Source organism: Sciurus vulgaris (genome assembly GCF_902686455.1).
Source record: "Sciurus vulgaris genome assembly, chromosome: 1".
Taxonomy (NCBI): domain Eukaryota; kingdom Metazoa; phylum Chordata; class Mammalia; order Rodentia; family Sciuridae; genus Sciurus; species Sciurus vulgaris.
In genome coordinates, this window is record NC_136461.1 from 91,404,963 (window position 1) to 91,426,519 (window position 21,557).

At 35.8% G+C, this 21,557-nt stretch overlaps 1 protein-coding gene and 1 long non-coding RNA gene across 3 annotated transcripts in view; both read right to left on the reverse strand.

The window, feature by feature from the left end:
• Window positions 1-21,557, reverse strand: part of LOC306657390 — a 1,092,042-nt gene that overhangs the window by 573,766 nt on the left and 496,719 nt on the right. The window lies entirely within an intron of this gene.
• Window positions 1-21,557, reverse strand: part of OLFM3 (olfactomedin 3) — a 209,111-nt gene that overhangs the window by 58,480 nt on the left and 129,074 nt on the right. The gene's annotated exons all lie outside the window — the stretch shown is intronic.

Consider the following 21,557-nt stretch of genomic DNA (forward strand, 5'->3'; position numbering starts at 1 on the left):
TGGATACATTTGTGAGTTGTGGATAGTGTAGAGTATTGAAACATTATGCTTACCATTACAAATTTAGAAGGCAAACATTTTTGGTGTAAGCCAAGAAGTCCTAGCCCCAACTCTTGTTCTGTCTTCCCTTGGTAAGCCTCAAGGAATCTTTAGTAATAAAGTAATCTATCTTCCTCTTGCCTTTGGCAAGTCAAGTTTGCCTCTAATGCCACAGGAAAGATGGACAAGACTGCAGACTATGGAAAAAAATATTTCATTCCCTATATGTCTATAAAAATATCACATTGTATACTTTAAATATATATGATAAAATTTAAATGAAAGAAAAAAGCAGATTAAAAATTAATTAGAGAAGATAGATATCTGAGTGTTCCATCATCCATCTCTTCTTCAATTTGCCCTTGGCAGTCAATTTGAGACCACTCTTGCTCCTAGAATTCAGGGCCTTGCCTTTTTTGCCTTGAGCTTTCAGCATTGGCTGAAAAGTGCTCACTAATGAAAGAATGAATTTAGAGTGAAAAACATTAACAAAGTTCTTTAAAGGAGGGATTTCTGTCTTCTCATCTTTGCCTTCATCTGTGAAGCTGACTGAAGCTCTGGAAGCCCGGGGGAGCCTCAACTGGCAGCTGTTGTTGCTACTTCAAAGGAGAAAAAAAAAAGTGGATGTATGAGGGAGGGAGGAATATATTCAGGGCAAACATGTTTTCTTCTTTTTCTTTTTTTCCCCCTGACTTTCTACTCAAAACTGAACAAGTGGGGAAAATATAAATCCAGGATTAAGCTAGACGAATAGGAAAAAAGGAGGATTGCAGGATGTGTGGTGGAGAGAGACTCTGCTTAGTCACTGCCTGGCTCTGGGTTTAGGTTTCCAACTGGGAAATGAAGATATTAAAATGAATTTCCTGTTTTTCCTTCCATCAAACAGAGCCACACCGAAGAGCTCAATCTGTTTCTACAGCCACACGTATACCTCATCATGCCCTGTCATGGCACGACCTGACTGCTACCTCTGTGACCTCTCAGAGCCACAGTCATCCCATATGTAGCCTGCGGTAATGAGAGAACCTAACTTCTGGGTTTTGTAAGGATAAAATAAATTGCTACACTTAATGTGCTTATCACAGGACTTGATGCATGATATGTTATCAAAGAATGTTTGCCGTAATTATTCCAGGGAAAAACATGTTTGCATGTTTTTTTATTCATTTCCATGCAAGAAAGAATAAGGACAGAAGTTGTTAGGGATAAAGAAGGGAAGGTCATCAAATTTGTGATAAAGTACCAATATAAAGGTTTATCTTTAAGAGTTTTGAAAGCACAGAACATGATGTAGCCATGGTGTGGTCCCAGCTACTTAGGAGATGGAGGCAGGAGAATCGTTTAAACCCAGGAGTTTGAGACCAGCATGGGCTACATAGGGAGACTCCATCTTAAAAAAAAAAAAAGTTATAGTGCAAAACAGTCATCTTTTACATATGATTTACTCATAGGGATTTGACTGTTAGATGCATTCTAGAAAATATCTAAAACACACCCCTCCCACTCCCACAAGCCCTCCTCCAGGGGCTTCTTACTTAAGCCAGGAACTGTTCTAAGAACTTCACACATGTGCACTAATTAAATCCTCATCCAACCCTATGAGGAGGATATTATTATAACAAGTTTACGGATAGGGAACTGAGTACTCAGAGGTTAAGTACTCCAGGTTCACATGACTAATAAATGGCTAGCATCTGACCGCCAGCCACACTCTAGATGGTGTGGTCTGTTATTACATGTCTCACTCATACACACACTTATACAATACACAACCCGTACTGATTTCAAATTTTGTGTTCTTCAAATAATCTTAATTCTTTGGGTGAAGAATTATAGCGTAGTCATTTGCATGGTCTTGGGAGGTGGACACATAAAGCTGATGCAAAAATTGAAAGGAACATATCTTCACTCAAAGTCTGTATGTGACTGTGACAGAGCAAAGATCTCACCAGGGAGACACTGGCTCAGGTGGGGCTTTCGTCCCTGCTTCCTTTTCATTGGAATCTATTTTCAGGTTGTTCTAATTCACCTAACTCACTAGGGCAGGCTGAAGTGTTAAATTATTGCCAAAAGCTTTTCTGGACAAAATTGTTTAGGAAGAGAAATCTCAAAGAGGTTGGGAAATTGCCTGGTGATCAGAAAGGAGAGTGTTTCAGGGGTACCGTGAAAGAACAAAATTGGATCTTCAAATGTGCAATTTTCTGAAAAGTTGTTGTAAGTTGTTTCATAAAGCTTATCTCCCTCATGGAATTTGAAATGTATGGTTAGCAGGAACCAAAAATCTGGTGGTAGTAAACAACCCCAAACATCAAAGAATGAAAGAAGATTACATTTGTAGCCTGCTTAAAAAATTCACATACATAGCAGACCTGCAGAGCTACTTTTTATGTAGTAGCATTAGCTACCCTATTTTTCATTATTGTCCCCTCATCAGTATGTGTAGTCAAGGTTGTTTTGTGATTTGAAAGCTCTGGGCAGAAAAACGTAGTTGAATATAAATGCTAGAAATCTGGACTTGCAATAAGTTAGGCATACTTTGTCATTGAAAGTCTTATGAGAGTTATAAAATTTTGCAAAAGTTGTTCACAAAAACAGTTAAGACCACATCATTAAAACAGCCACCACCTAGATAAAGCTGTCAAAACTCACCATTCCTTTTTTTGTTTGTTTGTTTCAGTGCAATTACAAACATCAATCCTGCAAAAACAGTTTTAAAAGGCTGCAACTAACTTGACTTAGAAACTACTCCTTTTGTGAATAATTATCGCCTTAGGGATGTACAAAATGGATAAGTAAGGAAAAGGTGTTGACTGCCCAGTGTGGTGGTGCTTATCTGTGTTTCCAGTTATTTGCTACTCTAGAGACTGAAGCAGAGGGATTGAAAATTCCAGGCCAACCTGGGCAATTTAGCAAGACCCTGCCTCGAAATTTAAAAAAAAAAGATAAATAAATAAAGGATTGAGGATGTAGCTCATTGAAATCAGCCCCTGGGCTTAGTTCCCATTACCAAAAAAGAAAAAGAAAAGAAAGAAATTGTCAAAGTTTGCCTCTTATCATTAAGGTTAAGTAGTTGTTTTTTCTGATACTTAGTATATACTCTCTTCACATGTCTAGCATACTTGTGCATTATTTTCTGTTGTCAGAAAAACATAAGCAAGAATGCATTATTACTCTTTCACTTTTCTTTAAAGGTACTGATCTGTTCACATTTTTTGGGTCAAGAACCAACTACACTGAAAATTATAAATTAATACATCCCCCCCCCCCCCGAGTTTCTTTAAAAATCACTGAATTTCAGTTTTTACAAATGATCTTAGGACAGTCCAGGTAACTAAGGTTTTGTGGTGGTAACAGTTCTTGTACATGAAGAAAAATTACATATTCTACTTTATAACTATTGGCTGGATTAACAAACTGTCACAGGCAGAAGTGAAGCTATAGGTCACTGCATCAGTATTTACAAGAAGCCATAAACAAACATGCATTTCTTCTTTATCAGGAAAACTCAAATAGATGTTTGGACATTAAGGCCCTGATGATTCTAAAACAATGAAAATCTAAGTTAAGGCTTTATGTTCATTTTGAAACCCATATTCATAGGCAACTGTGACCAAAGCAAACTTATCTACTAGGTTTTAGTTCATCTGCTCAGATACATTATTAATCCGTTACCAAGTCTCTTTCACATGTACGGATAAGCATTATTATCAACATCATCAATTTACTTTAATGAATCATTAGTCTCCTTCTTCTTAAGTTCTATTTTGAGGATTTAGCTTTCAGCAGCACAAGTATGTACCACGGAAAGAACAGAGCATTTCTGGGTAAACTTTGAGAACACACAGGTTACTTGCCTGACAGTTGGGCAACAGTGAAAAATTTAGGCTGGGTATTGTGCCACACACCTATAAATCCAGCAGCTCAGGAGGCTGAGGAAGGAGAAACTCAAGTTCAAAGCCAGTCTCAGCAACTTAGCAAGGCTCTAAGCATGTAAAGATTGGGGATGTCACCCAGTGGTTAAGTGCTCACGGGCTAATCCCCATTACCAAGAAAGAAAAAAACAACAAAAACAAACAAACAAAAAACCCAAAACAGGATCTACTTACTAGAGAACCCCCAAAGCATACTCCATGGTGTTCTTGTCTCAAAACAGAAAATGTTCTTGATTACTGAAGCAAGTTTGATACTTTAGATGAATTTATTCGTAATTGCTAGCCTCGAGACAAAATGATATACTTGCTAGTACTATGTTTCTTTATTCAGGGAAAAGATGAGTGATGAATGGAAGGAAAAGTAACTTTAAAATAATTGTAGATTGCACTCTTGCCCTATCAAGCTTAGAAGTGTGAAGTTTTGAAATCTGGGGTTGGTGGAGTGGTGTCCTCTTTCTCTACTTTTTTAACATTGAGCACAAAAGTCAGAGGTAACATGTAGGAAACAGCTCCAGAGTCCCACTCTGACCTGCTGTGGAGTGCAGGAAGGGTGTTTGTAGATGTTAAAAAATATTTGGTCTTCCTCTCTTGTAGTAGACAACTCCTAAAATCCTTGTCATGCCCAGCCTTTTTTTTTTTTTTTTTGCATTCTGATGTGATCATTGGTAGCTGGCAGCCCCTAGGTATCTATAGGATGGGGACTGGTCACAAACGAAGACATGATTAGAAGGGTGAAATGTCTTCAGTCTTACCCTGCCCTACCCACTACCTTCTGGGAGGGGAAAGAAGATGAAGTTTAAGTTGATCATGGTCAGTGATTTAATCAATCATGTCCTTGAAGTTTCAATAAAGGCCTTAAAGGACTGGGTTTAGTGAGCTTCCAGACAGCTGAACTTGTAGATTCCTGGAAGATAGCCCTCCTAGCAAAGTCATGGAAGCAGGTTCCTTCCCACATACCTCACCCTGTGCATTTCTTTATCTGAAGATTGATAGCTCCTTTTATGATTTTTTTCCAGTCTGGAAATATACTAGAGAGTGAGCAATTATGTACATTAGAACCAAATAGTTTCAATCTTGTAAGTATAGGGAGAAGTAAAAGAAGGAATACTTGGTGGGGAGAGGACTTACAATGACATGGTGAAATGATTGTGAGGACTTCAATGGAAAAGATAATGCTTGAGCTGGTTTTACAGGTTCACCTAGTATTCTAACTCAATCAGGGAAACTGATAATGGGATCCATTATGGTCCCTAAAATAAAATAAAATTTAGTCATAAGGATTTGGTCCTATACTTTGAATTTTAGACATTTCTGTACATATGTCATGGTTGGGGACGTGGCTCTGTGGTAGAACCCTTGCCTGGCAGGTGTGAGGATGTGGGTTTAATCCTTAGCTCTTAGCTCTTCCTTCATCAATATACCATTTTTTGCCCTAGTACTTTACATTTTGACCTCTTTCCATTAATAAAATAAAGCAAGATATTCACCTAGACCGTAATGTAGGACTACTGAGTGTAGACAGTAAAATGGAAATGATCACTATTATGAAAACAGTATTTTACTTGAGAAGGAAGGCAGACAAATAGAAATGTCAGAGATCTTGAAAGACCTTGCATTATCAAGAAAATAGTTTCACAAATACATGGAAATGTCAACAAGGAGTAGTTTGAATTCTGATATTTTACATATAATTAGCCACAAAATACTGTGCTAAGACTTTAATTCTAATATATAGGCATCTTGTCAGATTTCTACAAAAGGTAAGCAGACATATAACATGATGAGTATGGAGACACCTGATAGTCTGAAAGTGGACTGACTTGCTGAGTGCTCTCTCACACACACCCGCTCTCCCTCCCTCTTCTTCCCCTTTTCTGTCCTTCCTTCCTGTTTTTTAGGCCCCATATTCCTTTATCCTTATTTTCTTCCTCCTTTTCTCCCTCTCCTCCTTTTTGCCATTTTTCCAGGTGACTTGCATTGGAGTAAAATTGAGTAGAGTTTGCGGGTCCCTATATTTTTTGTTTTGTTTTGTTTTTGTGGACCTGGAGATTGAACCCATGGCCTCTGGCATGCCAGTGAAGTGTTCAGCCACTGAATAACTTCTGTAGTCTGTTCTCCCTATCTTTAACCATTTCCTCTGGTGTATGGGTGCAATTTAAGCATAGGTAATTCTATAGTTTGCACTTCATATCTGGAAGTTTTGTTTTACTTCTCTACTCACTCATTCAACACCATTTAAAACAAAACAAAACATACAAAAGATGAAACATTTGTGGTCAGTCTATAATTCACCTTTACTATAACCTGTAGGATCTTCATAAAGTTATTGAATTTAAAACTGGAAACTACCTATAAATGGTATTCAATAATGTTCGCCATTCATGTGAACATCATTAATGTTTTTTTCTTCCAAAAGTGGTTAATAAATATATCAGCAATAAAATTTTTGCTCTTATATGTATTCCCTGTCAACAATATATCTATTATTATCTATCAAAATATATATCTGTGGGCTGAGGACATAGCTCAGTGGCAGAGCATTTGCCTAGCATGTGTAAAGCCCTGGTTTAGATTCCCAGTCCTACAAAAGAAATAAAGATAACAAAGAGAGACAGAGAGAGAGAGAGATACATGCAAGTCAATACTTTTCTACAAAATTGTATTTGGAATTATTTGAGGAGCAAGGTTTGATTCATGGTGAATCATTTATGCATTCAACAGAGATTTATTGATCATCCTCTATATGCTTGACAGTAAATGCTACAGATCAAAGACTAACAAAATTCATTCTCATTCAAAATCTTACATTCTTTGGGAGCATGATAGGAACAAGGGAATCATGTACCTGTGTAGTATGCACAAAGCTCATTAAGTCACAGACATGTGAGTAATTAGATTCTGTTTGGGTGGGATGAAAGAGGCTTCAGAGGTCAGTCAGTTTGGGGATACTCCATAAGATTTCCCAGGTAGATCTCAACAGCCTGTGAGAATGCTATTATTAGCAAAAGGCTATTATTTAGGAGATCTGAGTATCTTGGAGCGGGGGAGGGAAAGAGAACCTTATAGGGTAAAAAGAGGGGGGATATAGATTTGGAGAGGTAGCAGGTACTTGTGGCTGTCTAAGGAGAAGAAGAGTCATTTTTCCAACTATGTCTTTGAAGAATTGAAGGAAGGGGAATGCTATGGCTTGAAAATGGATAGTGTCCCTCAAAGGCACATGTGTGAAAGCTTGGACCCAGGGTGATGATACTGGGAGAAGGTAGGGCATAGTGGGAGGTCGTTAGGTGATTGGGAGCATGACTCTGAAGGACACTGTGGGACCCTGGCCCATCCTGTCTATTTTTTTTTTTTTTTTTTAACTTTCTGGATCATGATGTTAGTGATTTGATTCATCACTTGCTCACCACCATTGTTTTCTGGTACCCTCTCCAGAGGTTATAACTTTGGGGTCACTGGATCTTAGACTAGAAACTAAAATAAAAAGTGAAAGCTAAATAAATCTTTTCTTTTAAAAAGTTAAATGCCTTAGGTATTTTTTATAGTAACATAAAGCTGGCTAATACAGGGAATGGATACAAATTTAGTTTGTTAGAGGAAGATGGTTTAGAAGCAATGCAATAAATACTGGAGGATAATAAGTGTTAAGAATGACAGCTAGAACAGTTAGGGAGTTATTTCAGTGCTAAGGTAAGAATTAAAGAGAAATGGAGAAAGATACTGCATGGGCTGGGCACTGCTATGGTTTAAATAAGGATCTCTCAAAGGCCCATGTTAAATATTTAGCCCACAGTTTGGCCCATGGGAAGATGGTAAAAGCTTCACAGGGGGAGCCTAGAAAAAGGGCTTCAAATAATTGGGGCATGCTCTTGATTCAGACTGTGACCCAACCTCTTTCTTTTTTCTCTCTTTTTGCTTCCTGGTCGTGAGGTGAATGGTTTTGCTCTGTCACACACATCCAACATGATGTTCTGCCTCTTCACAGGCTCAAAATAATGGAGTGAAAGAATGTTTGGCTGAAAAATCCAAAACTGAGCCAAAATAACCCTTTTCTCTTTATAAGTTTATTATCCTAGCTATTTGCTATAGTGATGAAGAGCTGCCAACAGAGTCAGGTTACATAGGATTCTGTGGAAGCAAAAAGGTAGAAGAAAACAAGGATGCTGTCTGGGAACCAGCTAGAACAGTGTTTCTTAAACATTCAGGTACATAGGAATCTTGGGGATCTGGTAAAAATGTAGATTTTGGTTTAGAAGCAAGGAGCCTGCTCTGAGTGCTGCATTTTCAATATGCTCCAAGGTGGTGCAGAAGTTGCTCAACAGGACATACTTCAAGTGAAGGTCTTGGAAGTCAACTCAAAGGGTGGTTCCAAGTGAAGCAAAGACTTGCAGGGACAATACCAAGGAGGCACCATCACAAGTAGTGGTGGGAGGAGTCAGTTCTACAAGGGACGTGAGGGTAAGGATTGCCCAAGCAGACACATGCTTCTTACCAGCAAAGGGATTCAGGAGGTTTTACCATTCAGTGATAATTGGTAACAGAATAAGGCCTTTTAAAGTTACTCTGATTTAAATAGTTCTCAAAAATGAAAAAAACTGTAATTGAAATTTCATCTTAAAAAATGATGAACAAAAATTATCTTACAAATGTGAAGATATATTTGCAATTATATAGTAGCAGCATAAATAAAGAATAAGGGGGATATGAAAAATAGTGGAATGAGACAGACATCATTACTCTATGTACATGTATGATTACACAAATTGTATGAATCTACATCAGGCACAACCATAGAAACAAAAAGATGTACTCCATTTGTGTTAAATGAATCAAAATGCAGTCTGTAAAAATAAAAAAATTTAAAAAAGAATAAATGAAGTGTTAATTTGTGTGAGTGCATGTGTGTGATTTAAAAAAAAAACATTTTCTTTCACAGTACAATCATAGAGAGGTTTGTTTTTGCAAAGATTTTCAAAGACTTTAATTTTTTGGGGTCCTCTTTTATTCTTTTGATATTCAAATAACTGTCCTTTGAAGAACCTATCCCATAATTTTTCTCCTCAATTATTAAAGAATATAGATTGCCAACTACTCTTTAGCAATTCCTTTGCATTTGGTCAGACAAGTTCTTTTACAATACTTTCACCAATTTCATTAAATCAAGTGTCTGTTATATGATATTGATTTACTTCCTTTATATTTGCATTGACTACGTTTTGGATAGTTATAGTATCCAAAAATCAGTGGCTCAGGATAGATTCTACTGGTAGATGGTTAGGGATATTTCAGTGATATTTAAAGTGACTCATTACATAAGATAGTATTTAATTAAACTATGAATATTTATGAGTTGTGAAAGACTTTTCTACCTTGCACAGTTTCATAGTGGTAAGACCTGGGTGACACATCCTTGAATAACTATAATCCAGGGCCAGGTAAAAATTTAAATAGAATAGATACGCACTAATGTAGTCTAATTTTGGGATAGAGATGGAAAAGAAAGAAAAGGATGTTGCCTTCACATAATCCACTAATTTTAGGGAAGGATTATAGGACTATATGTGAAAGAGTTAATTCATTGTGTTTTCAGGAGTTACTGAAATTTAAAATGCTGTAGTTTGACTTGGTTGTTGTTTCATTGGTCAGGAGAGGGTGACCAGGAAAGATCTGGAGTGTGGATGTTGCCTACAAGTTACTAGGGTTAGCATCTAAGTGGAGAATCCAGGTATTCAGAAGGCCCCATGAATTACTGAGTCTATAGGAGGGTCCAGTAAAAGAGCAAGCCTGAAAAGATGCCAGTTAGCAGTTGAAGAGGACAAAACTGTACCTATGTGACAGTGTATAGGATGCCTGCATTTTTGTCCCTAATTCCCCATTTAAAGTAAGTGGCATGGCATGCCTTAGTTTCCTTTGAAGCTCCAACAACCTAAGCTTCTGTGCATAATGATAAGATCACAGGATTTGATATCATACAGACCTGGGTTGCAATTACAGGAAATGACAAAACAAATTTGTGATACTGAGTAAGTTAAGTATTTTTCTGAACCTCATTTTACCTTTCTTTAAAGTAATGATTATATTATCTACTGATGGAGTTCATGTGATAATTAATACTAAGGCCTTACCCTTAGTATTTTAACAAAGTTAATTCAACAAAGTTAATTTATTACCATGTCACATTAAGGGATATTGCACAGCAGAAGAACCATAGAGCCTCTTATCAAGCAAAGAAAGAAACAGCTGAAAACAGGATTGGGGGTAGGATGGAGTTTAGGCACAATTTAAAGTAATGCAATCCTGATAGCACCAAAAATGAGCAATGCTCTGTGAAGAGTTTAACATCAGACCTGAGCTGAGAAGTGGACTATGGATTCTGTTTCCTTGGAAACTACAAAGTTTAAGATAAATGTTGAGTATTGTGTCTGAAAACCCTTATCTGAAGCTTTGCACCTGGGTTGAAAATTGAGGTTGCTTCTCAGTGTCAAAGTGACTGAAATCCTCCAGGCAAGAGTGGGTTATTCCATTTTTACTGATCTGATTTCAAAAGGCAAAGTTTCTAACAGTCTGTTATTTTAGAGAACAGAGTGTCTCAGCACTACATCCTTTAGTAAAGTGACTATAGTACTATTTAGAGGCAAATCCCATACGCTTGTAAAAGAAAGTGAGACAATGTATATGAAGTCCTAGACAGTGTCTCTGTTGGTAAGCAAGAGTTATTCTTATTATGGTTATTGCTGCTCAGCAATCCTTTCACAAATAAACCTCCCATAATAAAATTGGCTGCCGAGTTAAAGTGCTCCATCTTTAGTCACTGAAAACTGCAATTTCAAGAACCTAACCAGTCAGTAATGGGATGGACTTTAGGAACCATGTTTCAAATAGTGGTCTGGATGCAGCACAATCACCTGTTGCTTTTGGTACTAGAGATTTTCTGTTCCCATTTCACCAGAAGTGTTATTCGATTAAGAGACTTAGAGTGCAATGTGTATTTGCACTTTTCAAAAGCTCCTGATTTTGATGGGCAACCAAATTTCAGAAACACTTGTATAACTGAATGAGCATGCAGAAGCATTTCAGTGTATATGCTGTTCCCAAATGATTCGGAGAGTTTAGAGCATCAGAGAATGTGGCTTAAATGTTATCTAGCCCAGATTTCACTCAATATTGGAATGCCCTTTGCAGCATCTTTGATACATTAATTTTTCAACTTGAATACTTTTAGGGTTAACGGAATCAATCCTATGCAACTAACTGCTTCCATGTTACGTGCCACCACTCATTAGTAAGCCCTCATTACAATCATGCTCCATTCAGAGGCCTAATTCTGCTTTCTGATGGACCAAATCAAAGGTCTAATTCTGTTACCTAGTGTCCTTCACATATTAAAATCCTTAAACTTGTCTGCTTCTGGGAAGAATGTTTCTAGACTTCTGGTCACTTATCTTATAAGGTACTTTAAGAACATTCATCTCCCTGATCACTCTCATCTGGTCACACTCTTGTTGGGCAATACTGCTATGATCAGAAGGGAACAAAATAATCTGATAAACTCCAAGTTGATGTGATGAGCCTAAATCAGAGAAGTAAAGATGCTCATTTTAAAAAATGGCGATATATTTTTCCTTTTGTAAAACTAATAAAAATGATCACAATTTAAATATATTATCCTTTTCATGAGGAATTGTAATTACACATGGAATCCCTTTTATTCTACCCCACAAATGTTATCTGTTGACATGAAATTCAGTTGGAGAGAATATGGTAATTTTGCATTTATGGTAATGTATATTTTAGTGATGGATCAGATTAAAATTTTCTCATTACTACACACAATGATTTAAAGTACACGACATTTTTATACCCCATTAAAGATTTGGTCTGCCAGGGTTTCTCAAATCACTATAGACATCTAGAGAATTTCAGAGTCTTACAGTATTGATCTCCTGCAACTTGCAGCTTCAGAAGTGGGCCGAAACTCAGTGGGGAGGACGGCACACAGGCCACGAGTGCTTTTTCTTTTATTTTTGGGCTTTGAACTTTAGTTTCAATTTTAGCCCTTGCCCCATTCTCCTTACTCTCCTTATGATCTCAAGCATAATGAATTAGCTCATATGCAATTGGTTAATTTGGGGAAAAATGCCAGTATGATGCAAACTTATGTTGGTTTATGTATTTTTTTCAAGTTTAGAATTTTGTACCAAAAAATAGAGGCAAGGTATACTATCATAGCTGGAAGCAGCAAAATGCAGAGTTATATGGTTCTTAACACGATGATAATTAAGCTAATATTTCCTCCCATGATTTGGACAGGTACTATGTCTGTTTTCTTGTGCAAACAGACTTTGTGATAGCTTGCACCTTTGCTCTTGACTCTGTAGCTCTGTTGTCTCAAACTACTCTTCCATTTCTTTTTATCAGATGATCTTCAGCTTTTCTTAAAAGGCTCTATTTCCTGAAACTTTTTTTATTTATTAGAAATTTAAGTTTTTTTTAAATTCTGGTATAACACAGTAATTGTTTTTGTTAGTTCTCTAACAAAATCATATAGATTTTGAGTTGTAATTAATTTTCCTATAACCTTTCTTATTAATGCATGGTTTGGGAAAACATGAGGTTTTCTTCAGGAATAATTATTTCACATTTTATTTGATCAGATCTCTCCCAACCAAAAGAAACGGTGCAGGGGAGAGGGCTTTGTGATGCTGGGTCCTCTGAGACTCTCGCTGAAACCTGTACCTCCTCTCTCAAACATTTGCAGTCAACCTCAATATCAGTGCTCATATGTCTCACTGAAAGAAAAATTAATGGCTGAATATATGACATTTTTTGGTGGGGTACCGGGGATTGAACTCAGGGGCATTCAACCACTGAGCCATATCTCCAGCTCTATTTTGTATTTTATTTAGAGACAGGGTCTTACTGAGTTCATTAGCACCTAACTTTTGTTGAGGCTGGCTTTAAACTTGTGATCCTCCTGCCTCAGCCTCCGGAGTCACTGGAATTACGGCGTGTACCACCACAACCGGCTATGTGGCACCTTTATCTCTCAGTCCAGGACCCATAAGCTGCCTCATACCATCATATACAGAGTTTGGCCCATAAAAACAATTTTTCATGATTTCTCCATTTCTACCCCAGCTCATTGACCTCTAATATATTCCACTCTGCTTTATCCAAGATGATTTTTCTTTCTCTTAATTCCTTGGCTCCCATTTTTTACTTACAGGCCCGATGTTGGTCAGTATGTATGTCCTTTCCTTATGTAGAATTCACTTGGGCTCTCCTCAAGTATTTGCCTCATGGGGTTTTTATGTGTCTTCTCATTTATTCTGCCTTCTTTGCTCCAGTTCTGAGCACTATAGCCCTCTTCCAGGCTGACTTCTCAGCAGTTTCTCTGGTTAAAATAACCTTGGCCAATCCTCAAGTCAAAGTTGATTTAGAAAGACTGTCATGCCTTTTTGATCCTGCAGGCTAACTTTCAAAGTCACTCTACTTTCCAATAAATCTATGCTTTTTCAATCTTTATATTTGTAAAAAACAATCTATGGATTAACACAACCCCAGAGTAGAATTAAATCTACAACCTCAGACCCTCTAGGCTTTTGCTTCTTGAATAATGTTTTAAAATATTATTCTATATTCTGGTAGGTTATCAAAGTTTGTGATATTATGTTGCAAGTGTGAGAATGTTAGTATAGAAGGTGAAGGCCCATTAATTCCTTCAGATCAGTGGCAGGTCATTCAGGAGTATTTTGTGCCAATGTACTATATGACAACTTTTTACTTTAAAATTATTAGTATTCATCCTAGCATATCCAACAGCCCCATAAAACCATAGTCTGAACAAATTCTGGGAGATACTGGCTGTGGTGCCATAAGTCCAAGGTTGTTAATGCCCATACTGACTCAGAGTAGGCAAAGTTCAAGGACTTGTAGTTTGAAATTATGTAACCTAAAATTATTATACAGCATTTAACCAAAGTAGATTGGTTTTAAAAAGAAAATAGAGAGTTTTTATTAAAATCTTGAAGAACTCACACAACATTTCTATTTGGTGCAATGTTTATTTTATCTGGTCAGAGTCTTTCTCAAAGAGAAAGTTAGTCCAGTGATTTGCTATTATTTACAACAAAGCTGTTTGCTTCTCCAAAAGCACATAAAGAGAAAACAGCAATCATATTTCACCAGCTGAAGGAATCTGTATTATGTTAAAGCACTAATGACCATTCATTTTGCATTTAAAATACAGCCAAATGAAACAAAATATCTCTGATTTTTCAGAAAGTTGTTTCCTCAGGTCAAAAGTATTTAAGGATCATTGGTAAATAAAAATAAATATGATACAATTATTTCTACTTTAAAATGCAGTTGCTCTGTTGGACTAGAAGATCACTACTTTTTATCTTTGTCAATAAAATCATTTTGGATAATAATGTATTTGAAGATGGTATTAAATGAATAAGACTGCTTTAAATATATCCATCCTATATCTAATTGCCCAAATAAAATACTTTTAATATTATTGTTTAAATACTATAATTACATGTTGAATCAATATATAATAAAAGTTAAAAGTACATAATACCACATCTTTTTTAGCTTATAGTGATTAGTACCTTAATTTAAATGCTTGCCTTAATAAAATTACAAGTAGTTCGTTAAATGTCAGAGTACATTAAGAATGCAATCTGCAGTTTAAAATCTGGTTAATGTTAATTGGAGAAACAGCTATAAAAGAACATGAAAATTAAATAACATTTAATAGTACTTAATGTAGACTTAGTAAATTATGCAAATAAGTATTCATCTATTCATATTAATGTTTTTATATATGCATTCTACATGAAAAATTTTGCAACTTAGGTAATAATTGAAATGCAATATGTAATGATCACTTATTATTTATTCAAATATTTGAAGTTGTTTTATAAATAATAAGCATGGCTCAGTAACAGGATATAGTTTTAGTAATTTCAAATTTTGAGTGTGTGTGTGTGTGATTTAAAATATTTATTTGATTTTACTACATGTTATTCCTGAGAGAAAACAAGCGAGAGATATTACATTTTAATGGAGTTAAAGGGTATTGCTAGTCTTTAAAATTCAAGTGCACAGCTCATGACTGGCATGGACAATGATGAGTTACTGGTCTGCACTTTCATGCAATCAATGGGATAGCATTACAACAGTACATTATAACAGAACTTTAATTTACAAGACTTTATGGGCAGCTGTATTGCCTCCACCTTAAACAGACTTCTGTGGTCAATTTATATTGTTATAGTGTTAATGATGAGTAACTGGAGGCCAAGGAAAGTTAAAAGCATGATCACTCTCACACGGCAATGCAGCAGAAATAGTTGATCTTTTGATTTACCAAAGCTAGGGATTATCATTACTGTAATTTTATTCTTTGTGATATTCTGGGACTAAAGCATTTTGCTGTTAGAACCTCTTTATTAACCTGAAATTGACTGCCACTTAGACATTACAAGGATGTCATGTTCTTAATATCTCAACTGTTATTACTATGGAGCATTCCTTGGCAGAACCACTTTGTGTTTATAAAATTAATCTAAACTTCAATGTAATTTTTCCCTAACCTGACTGTTTTCCTATATAGTAGATCTGTTCACTGAAGTAGGTAAGGTCATAGTTATTTATCCCACCAGGTCAGTGCAACTCAAGGATGAAGAGTTTGTAATCTAGAGTCAGTGAGACTTGGGTGAAAATTGTGGCTCTGTTACCTAACAACAGGTAGACACTAAGAATTTAATTTAATCTATAAATATCTCAGTTACCTTATGTTTATAATAGGAATATATAATAGTACATACTTCATGAAGTTATCACAAGGGTTATTATGGAATAACTGACTTGCTAAAATGTTTACGGTAGTAACTGAAATAGACTGATATTAAAAAGTATTAGCTATCACCAATATTAACATTCCTATTACATTTTTTTGATAAATATTCCTAATAAATAGCAGGCAGTCAATGAATAATTGTGAAAATTTACTTGGTAATTACAAAACAATTACTTCATCTGCCTCATGCAGTGTGGATATTATCTCTGCACCTGGAAATTTAAAAGATCTCTGAGACATGAGTAGCTCCAGGAATGTTGTTAATACCTTAAAAGCCTTCTATAATTTATCAACAGCATCATGCTCACCTTTGTCCCTCACAATAAACCCAAGCAGAGGCTTAGTTATCAAGCACAGCAATGATGGCTAGTGTCATATTTTTTCCCATTAATAACATTGGTAGTGAATATGAAATTATCCACCCATGAATTAACTATAGATCCACAGTTGCCTCATCATCGCAGTATAAGATTCCCAGTTTTTTATATAGCATATGTAATCTCCCTAGCTTTCCAACTGCTTATTGTATCACTTCTTATATCTCAATGTAAGTCTTGCCCAAATTACTAAATTTCTGATATCTTCATGCCCTTACATAGGTTTCCTTCTTATAGGATGCTAGTAGGATACTAACCCATCAAAATTCGACTCAAAGTGCATTTCCTATCTGAAGATTTTCACAAATCCTACCCTTAAGTGAAATTAGGAAAGAATGGGTGTCTTCTCTTTCTTACAGCAGGTCCCTGTGGAGGTTTAGGTAGAAAAGGTCAGAATTACCTAAGGATATATATATTTTTAATTTGCATATGCTGGGGGGGTTTTCCTTCTCCCCAAATGCTGTGAGACTGAGTTCAAAAATGTAAAATACAAAAATTTTCTGAGGTACCTTTAATAAAGTGTCCACTACTTCCATTTACTATGATCTGGTAGAGAAACACTGATTTTTGGCTTACTCTTATTTACTTCTTATTTATTTCTGGCTACTATACAGTCACATTATTTATATTGTTTTACTCCTGCATTTTCACCCATATTGAATTTCTTGAGAGCAGGAACTTTTCACCACTTAAGTCCCAAGAAAATGTAATACCAAAACACCTGAAGGAAATCATTAAGTGTGTTTTAATATTGATATGAGAATGAATATATTTCTTATTTCATTGTCACTTAACCATGGCCTCAAATATAATAACAAAATGTATATTAATTTTTTTAAAGCTCACATGGAGAAAACAATCTAAGCATTAGCATTCTAATACCTTGTTTCATTAAACAAACAAACCAACCCCAGGGCACCATTCTTTTTTATTTTTATACAGAATTGTAATAAGATTGGTTCCTGGTATCCTCACAATAAATTAAGAAAAATGTGTGATGTGAGCTGACATCTTCTCCAGAAAGATGCACCATCAGCAGTAAGAATTGATTGCCTGACAGGCTATCAGTAGACACAAACCCCGATATAGACACAAACCTTAAAACAGCTGAGAAGTTTGGTGTATTTTAATTCAACAGCAAACATCTCCATAGACATGTCACTCAGGCACAACTGAAACTAGCAGAGCACTGAGGTTGTGTAGGCACAACTTAATGAGACAAATTCTGTCACAGAAGATGAATAATTACTGCGGGATCACAAAGGGAGCTCCTCACTTTGAGTCAAAGAGTTATGAAACCTATGAGAGAAATGACAAGTAAGCTGAGTCTTAAAGAACAGGCAGCAGGGGTGAAAGCAGAAGCTCAAAAGAAGACCCCAGCGTGTTTGGAGGGGAGTGAGAAGTTCCATGTCCTTGAGTGTAGGGACACGAGGATTAGAGATGAGCTGGGAGAAGCTGAAGAGTAGGCCATCCTAGGATATCTGAAATAACATGACTGGCAACACGTGGCACACCAGAATTTTATCAATATGGTGGCTTGATTGGATTTACTTCTTTGTTTTAGTCAGGGAAACACCAGAGGATGAGTAGAGAACTGGTTTGGTAGATTATCTAGTTTTATGGTCATGGAGAGGGTTCAATAAAAGTATTTTTAAAGTTCTAAAAAAAAGGTAAAGATGTACTAAAAAGATATTTAGGATTGACTAGATTGGGGAAAAAAAGGAATGAAAGAAACCCCTCAAGGACGAATCCCTAGAAGACATAGGAAAATCAAGATGCAACATAGGGCTGGGCAGAAAGCATTGCATGCAACCTTGAGCATGCAGAGAGTCGATGGAATGCAGTGGGACATACACATGGAAGTGTGACAAAACAGAAATATGAGCTGGAGATTTGGAAAGTTGCTGGAACAGGAGCTTCATATCTGATCACTGTCACTAATGAGAGTAGGTGCTCTCCACCAAGAAAGAGTTACAGAGTGAAAACAAAAATAATGACCACAGGCAGAACACCAAAAGAGAGTGTCACTTCAGAGATAAGCAGAGAAACGGGATGACCAAATACAAAAAGAAATGCTCGAAAAAGTCAGAAAAGAAGTAGGGGAGAGTTTCATTCTGTGTGCAAGGAAAGAGTGTCAAGGTATCAGTGGTGTCACATGTCCCTACAGAAAAATGATTCCTGCATCAAAAAGTGTAGAAGCCACTCATTGGTTTGATTTCTTTGGAGGACTGGAAGAGCCACTAGTGAAAAGAATGCAGAAAAGAGGCTGATGTGAGCGTTAGAATGTAAAGAGCATTATCAAGTCCTATTTGGTAATGTAGATGATGTTGAATTAGATATGGGATTTTCCTTTGTAAATACAGAATTTTGAGTGATTCTTAAGGGAGAAGTTTTTCAACAAAGTTCATTATCCTGAGACTTCATTCAGCTTTAATAAGCATATGTCTTCTGCCTGAAGTTAGGTGTTACGCTTTTTCTTTAGAGGGAACTGGTTTATAAAAGGAAAATTGCAACTTTTCACCTTTTAAAAATAGTAAGTGTCTGTAAAAGCTATTTATCTGTCTTCCCTGAAAAGATCTCGGTTGTTCTGCTTTAATCTCATTTCTTCAGAAGTTAGACTTTCCAATGTAAATGATGATTAATGATAATTTTTCTGTAATGAAAACTCAACATGGTGTCAACAATCTAGGCAGCATGGAATGTAGATAAAACTCTTGTATCTGATTACTGTATTTTACTAATGAAGATGAACATCTTGATGTTTCTAAAGTCTTGTTCTATTGTTTTAATTTTGTTGCTTACTCTGTAACTTAAGAAGTACAAGGTTGAACATAAATACATTCTGGAAAAATATTGATTTTTCAGAATTTGTAAGAAAATAAAGTTAATTTTAATTGCCACAAAGTCATAGGCTCTGTAGCTGAATGAGCACATTGGTTACATGGTAGTAGGATGCTCAAAGCCTGTCAGCTGAACAGTTATGCTTCAGTGAATATTAGAATTTTAGAAGATAAAATTTATATCTTCATGAGAAATTTAATTGTTAAAATTAGATTAAGTCTACCAAAATGTCACTATAAAATATATTTACTTTAGTATGAATAAACATGAAGTAGGGCTGATTGGTCTTATAGAATGTGCTAATAAAAAAATGAGAGCCCTTTGTCCTTTTACAATCTCTTGAAAGCTTCTACCAGTTGCTCTTCTGCAAATGTGAATTCATTTACAGGAGCATAAGGAGGAAGAGCAGTCTCAAGAAAATTCCCAAGTAACTTAACTTTGTATTCCCTCCATTGGTACATTGCAATACATTTTGTATGGGGAAATTGTCTTTGATATGTAAAGTTCAGGCTTGTAAAATAATAAGCTAATGAAAGTGTAAGATTTATATTTAAAAATAAAAGAAAATCATAAATATTATAATGTAATCATGTAAGTCATTTGTAGCTATTTTATTCTGCATCACAGGAAGATATTTTAATGATGTATGCCAAATTGGAAACTTTCCAGGTTTTTTATGTATTTATATATTCAAAAGGATTAAATCCTAGAGGCAATTGTACACACACACACACACACACACACACACAAGCCCTCTGCCCACACATGCTCAGAAATGGGCCTGTGCACAGATGCAGCTAACAATACTTTCCAGCCTGTTATACTTTAAAAAACAGACACGTGTCACACTAGCCCAGAGGAAAACCAGAAGTTCTGCAGCACCACATGGGGTCCCTGATTGAAAAATAGTAATTTTAATGCCTTCACTTCATCTTAGAGCCTTCAAAGTCCTTCCATTTGATCCTCAGAGTAACCCTAAAAAATCTATAGTATCTTAATCTAAAGAAAAGGTAGGTGGCTCAGGGTGTTTGCAGCTTCTTTGTGGTTATGAGTAGTGTGAGTTTTAAATTCTATTCTTTCAAGTCCTGATGTGTGTTTCAAATCCTGTTTCTGCTATTTAGCTTAGTGGATCTTTCTCAGTTTTCTCTAATGTTGGATGAAGAAAGTAATGGTACTGATGTGCAGTGTGGGCTAAATGATGTAATATCTGTGCAGTGTTTAAATGTTGCCAGATCAATTAAACACTCATAAAATTAGTATTATTCCCAAATAATTTGCATTGCATTTAGTAAAATGAATTGTCTCCAACTTCATGCTCTAGCAGAGAAAGTAGCTTGACTATTAAAATGCAATATGCCTTCTCCAATATTTAGTGGTTCTTTCTTTTCCCTTACAGTGAATATTTTTTTTGTAGGCTACACCGAAAACAGGCATATTTGCCATACCTTTGTAGTCCTTTAATTTTATGAGTTTGAAAAAGAGATTTGGAACATTTTCAATACACTTCTCCAACAGTGGTGATTTTTGAAAATGTTTTTTCCCCCTGCTGCCTGTTGACCAAGTGGTTTTCAAAGACTAGCTATATTTTGAATTATATTCACCATTAGATAAGCAAATAGATGCATGTCACACTAACCCAGAGGAAAATTAAGAGAAATTACAATAAATATTGGTTGAATTGAATGTTTTCTCTATCACTATTTCACTATATCATGTTGGCTGTAGAGATAATGCTGTTCCTGTTTGGGAAATTCTGATATATCTCTTAGTCATTTTATCTGAACCCCAGACAGCTATTGCAATGGTCAATTTCTATCTTGTATCTGAATTATGTAATGGAATTCTAATAATGCTTTACTAATAATGATGATTACAAAAGTGACAAATGTTCCTTGAACATATCTTAAATGTCAGATGCTACGTAAATAATTTTGGTATACACTAAGTAATTAGATCACTGCAAAAATTATACAAAGCAACTGTATAATTTTGATGTTTTCAAATGAGGAATTTGAGGTTTACCAATCTTAAACACCTCACCCAGGGTCACACAGCATATCTGGTAATACTCCCCTGACCCATACTAGAGATTGAACTCAGGGGTGGTCTACCACTGAGCAGTATACCCAGCCTTTTATATTCAATTCAAATATATATATATATATATATATATATATATTTCAAATTCAAATATATTTGAAATATACTTCAAATATATTCAATTCAAATTTTGAGACAGGGACTTGCAAAATTGCCCAGACTGGCCTCAAGCTGCCTCATCCTCCTGATAAGGATTATAGGTGTGTGCCACTGTGCCTGGCTATAACTTGTAATATTTGATTTACAGTGCTGTAACAGTTGTCCTAACTATTTTGTGATACTGTATAAATTATTGAGTAGGAAAGTAGATTTTCTGCAAGTCTAACTTTAAGAAATAGAGAAAAGAATCTGGTCTCACTTTCCCCAACTTCTTAAGTAGTTTCCAAATGGACAGCTGGAATC